Source organism: Echinops telfairi, unplaced genomic scaffold, assembly GCF_000313985.2.
Source record: "Echinops telfairi isolate 266 unplaced genomic scaffold, ASM31398v2 ScPeMD7_443;HRSCAF=831, whole genome shotgun sequence".
In the NCBI taxonomy this organism is placed as follows: Eukaryota; Metazoa; Chordata; class Mammalia; order Afrosoricida; family Tenrecidae; genus Echinops; species Echinops telfairi.
This window is the reverse complement of record NW_022104341.1, coordinates 62,303,991-62,308,654: the sequence shown is the minus strand read 5'-3', so window position 1 is coordinate 62,308,654 and position 4,664 is coordinate 62,303,991. Positions and strand designations below refer to the sequence as shown.

Below are 4,664 nucleotides of genomic sequence, written 5' to 3'. Positions count from 1 at the left end.
GAGAGAGAGAGAGAGACTGCATCAAATCATACTCAAAGGACATGAGGTCCAGAAAGTCAATCTTGAGTGATATCAAGTTTTTTTTTTCATAGTTACTCTCAGTTTCTTTATTCATTTTACAGTGTGCATATCTACCTGCAGAAAATGGGATCATGGCGTTTAACTAGAATACCTTTATGTTTTGTACAGCATGGCCTGTACATGCAAGCCAGTTATAACAACTAAGCTCAAGCAAATCGGCATCAACCTGTTCCTGTACTGGAGAAACAAAGGTGCCTATTAGATTAGATTAATGGGAAAGTGGTATGCTTATATGCTGTAAAGGGGCATTTGAAGGATTCCATTACTTACTTTTAATTGTATTTGATTTTTAGTCTATATGTTACTTTACACTAACTCCTGCATGAGATGCAATTTCCATTATAATTACCTACCTTACCAGAGGTTTTTTTCTGGGAATCAAATGAGATGATATATGTTAAAGTGCTTTGCAAAATTCACAGTACGTTAATACGTAAAGTGATACTGTTCTCTGGAGCAGACTTTCCCAAGCATCTAGTGAAAAGTTTTCACTTGCTCTTTTTTCACCAAGAAAGTAAATTTCAGCTGATAATAATGATAATAGTAATAATGATAGGTGCTAGAAGATTAATAGACCACTGACTACATGCCAGAGGAACCCTAGTGGTATAATGGTTACCCATTGGGTTGCAATCTATAAGACCAGCAGTTCGAAACCCCCAGCCTGCCCCTCTGGAGAAAGACAGCGTTTTCTGCTCCCAAAAGGAATTACAGTCTCCGAACTCACAGGGCAAGTTCCACTCTGTCCTAAGTAAGCGCCATGAGCCAGTGTCAACTTGATGGCAGCGAGCTTGGTTTTTTGACCACATGTCAAGAAATATGTTTGGTGTTTTCAGTAGATTATCTGAATTAGGTACTGCCTTGGGAAGAGTATGGGGCCCTTGTAGTGCAGAGGTTAAGTGTTGAACTGCGATCTGAATGGTCAGCAGTTCAAAAGCACCAGCAGCTCCGAGGGAGTTTGTGGGGTTTTCTACTCCCTCCAACAGTTACAGTCTCAGAAAGCCACAGTGGGTCCATCTGAGTCAGCCTGGACTCGATGGCAGGGCGTTTTGAGTTTGGGGATGAATACTTCCTCCTAGATGTTCTATCCTCCAGGCCCTTCTAGGCGTACTTCAGTTTCACATATGCATTTTCCATATGCTTTTTGGGGAGTCCTCCAAATTATTGTGTGTATCTATATTTCTTTTTAATTTTAAACAGCTGAATTTACTAACTAAGAGCTAGTAGGTGAGCAAGTAATTATTGTCTATTCAGCATGTTTCCCTGAAGAAAATTTTCCTTAGAGAAAGATGTGTCTCCTCTCTTACTCCCTTTTCTTCTTTGAGACGAAGAGTGACTCATGTGATGGGTGCATTTGAGAGAAAGAATTAGGCATTTGTGGACCAGTCTTTTCTATGCATTTTGGATCTGCTTGCCAGCAGGGAAGGTACACTCTGGCTTTCAGAACCTTCCATGCCATGCCCTTAGCAGAGTATGCTCTGCACGTGTGGTTAAGCCTTGCAACTGTTTAGTGTTGCCTGTGACAGGCAAGTCTGGTTAGTCCAGCAAATATTAGTACACGCCGTTTGGTTGCTTATCTTTCCATTGGACTTTTTTTTTAAAGTAAGAAGGCTAATATGAGGATGAATACAAATCGAAAAGCTAACATGAGTCAAAAAATATGAGTGTAAGAGTTCCAGCTCACAGGCACTGGAACAGGCATCAGTCTGCTCACCGGCTTCGGTCTGCCCCAAACAAAATATGTCGAGGCATGACTCGATAGCCCACAGAGGGCTGCCGACAAGTCTCTCAGCAATAAATCCATCCCTGTCTTAGTCTCATGAGGATGGCTTGGGGGGAGGGGGGGAGGGGGAGGATGCTTTGTATTCCATAGAGGGAAAAATGATTTTGAGAGCAGGGCTAAGAAATATTTTGAACAAAACTCAGGTGGACTGTTTACAGGTTGTCCAATACTTTTGTGTGGCTGACCCCAAAATATATCTGAGCTATTATTCATCAGGGCCAGTCGGCCGGGCACAGCCTCCTCTAATTGTTCCTACTTCTTCAGCAGTTGGAATTAGTTGCTCCTTTTTTTCCCCCCTGGAATTTCTCAGGAAAGTACAAATACTTTTATTCTAAGTGACCTGCTTTGCTTAGCACCCACTTTGGAAGTGAAAACCAATTGTTCACACTTCATCTAGTATGAGACGGGCCATTTTTCCATGTGCGCACGCATGCACACACATGGGGAGAAAGGGGGCTGGGTTGGGTGTGCAGAGAACAACGGACTTTGACCAAAGGATGCAAAATGCTTCAGAAGTCAGACCTGTCAGATAACTAGGTACAAAACTGCCTAACACAGCAGGGCTGCTATTCCAAGACGGGGTGGGCTAGATGACTTCGGTTTGTTTCCAATAAGTCATTTTGGAGCTGTGGCCGAAGATGCTGCCTCTGGAAAGCTGGGCGTGCTGGTGCGGCTGACCCGGAGCCTGCCTGGTGCTGGGAAACACAGGCTCACTGGGGGGCCACCGCAGGCTCCTCGCTGCCACTGTCAGAAAGCTCGTCCTCTGGCTCCAACAAACAGCTTCGTGTGAAGGACTTCTGGTTGGTGTCCCGTGCAGTTCTGCAGCAAGACCAGCAGCTGTCTCCTGTTGTACTGAATCAGGAACTTCTGACATGTTCTAATTGTTCCTCCCACGTGCAAAGTGTTGAAAAAACAGGGGTAACAGTGCCCTTTGTTCTCCAAGTAGGTGATGAAGGGAAGAGCCGACCAGACCAGCTGGTAGAAGTCTTGCCGGGCACCGGAGCAGCACCACTCCAGTGTAGGCGTTGAGGTATCTCACCGCAAAGCCGATGGAGCAGGCGGCTGCGCTGAACGTCCCGAGCCCCCGGGTGATGGTGTCCCATACGAGGCCGTCTAGCACTCGGTCCTCCAGGCTCACGCGGCAACAGGGGTCGTCGGACACCAGTTCGCATAGCAAGTACCTGTGCTTGAATCGCACCATGGCCGCCTGCGTGCACGCATGCCCGGAGCACCTAGTTGCCCCTTTTATTTGAGGTAACAAACTATACCTCCAAATATTTGTTACTTTTTGCTGAATCAGAAGTGTGGTGCATTCTTCAACCAGTCAGTCAAGTTTTATTGAAGTTGAAATGCCATGCCTGTATCGGTGCTCTGAATCTGGTCTCTAGAAATCCCGGAGAGGTGAACAATAATGGGACGATCACTTCTGAGTGTCAGCTAAAGCAGTTTCTGGTTTCTTTTTTTATTTCCCCAACATTCAAACATACTCCATTGTTCGTTTTTTTATAGTTTTATCTTATCTCACCCTACCCTACCCCTGCTTATCACTGACAGCATTTATGAACAGCAGTGTTCAGGGCAGATCAAATTGTCCATCCTTGATATCCTCCCTGAAAGCCACAGCTAAGGGGCCATGTGTCATGCACTAAGCTACTCCTCATCTGGGTTGTGTGTGCCAGCATGGTCTATGTCTTCCCCCAACCCCTCTTCCACATCTTGTAACCTTGGCATCAAAGAAATCTCACACTGGGCTTACTAACCTAAGGTCAAAACCCACTAATTTTAGCCCTGTTACACTAAATCCAGTCTTTTAAATAGATAGGCCTCTGGATTTATAAATCCACTCTTTTAAATAGATAGGCCTAGGACCATCACTGATGGTCATGATAGCCATGAATGGACGTTGATATTAATGTCATTTATCAAAAAGCAGTCGGAAGAAAACACCTAATTTCCCTAATGTTTGTGTCTTCAAACTGTGGTACTGCATCTCTGTCCTTTATGACACAATAGGACACTACTTGTATTTAAAGAGCCAAGAACAATGCCTAGTTGTTGAACATAGCTATAGTTTGTAGAAATGCTAAAATATGTCAAATTGCAATTGTTAAATATACAAATAAATTGATCTACCTAATTTTTATTGAAAAAAAAAAACTCATGTGGATAGCTTCTCCCAAATCATTGAAACTTCACAACAAGTTCACAGGAATGGTACCCCACGTAAAATTGTTTTTAGATGGATCAAGCATTTAAGGAAGGTCAGGAAGACCGAAAAGATGAACCAAGAGAGGGAAGACCATGAATGAATGAAAAGCTATGGTTGAAGTCCAGAAAGTGGTGGAAGAACACTGTGGAAGTATCATCTATGTGATGCCTACTGAACTTGGGATCCCACATGGTTTGGCCTTGTCAATTTTAAGAGAACATCTTGACTTCAGCATGCTTTTGACTTCTTTGGTGCCCAAAGGGTTGCATGAAGATCATCTAGCTCAAAGAGCTGATCTTCTCATCAATTTTTAAAGCAAGATTGGAGCTAATTAAGATGATTTTATGGAATGAATCATAGCCAGGGACAAGTCTTGGATGTAATAATACAATCCAGACAGCACGATCCAGTCAAAAGGGTAGCTTTGGAGGATATCTACTGAGCTAGTAAGTTTGAGGCAGGGAGGTCACCCAAACAGGTATGGTGACTGGTTTTTCAGATTCAAAAGGGCCAGTCTTGGTAGATTTTCTCTAAGGACACAGGATGATCATGGGAGCTTAGTAGGAAGAAGGCTTTTTTGTTTTGTTTTTT

At 43.7% G+C, this 4,664-nt stretch overlaps 1 pseudogene; it reads right to left on the bottom strand.

Moving 5' to 3' along the window:
* Positions 1-2,574: 2,574 nt before the first annotated feature.
* LOC101640868 lies at positions 2,575-3,065 on the bottom strand (annotated as a pseudogene).
* Positions 3,066-4,664: the final 1,599 nt, after the last annotated feature.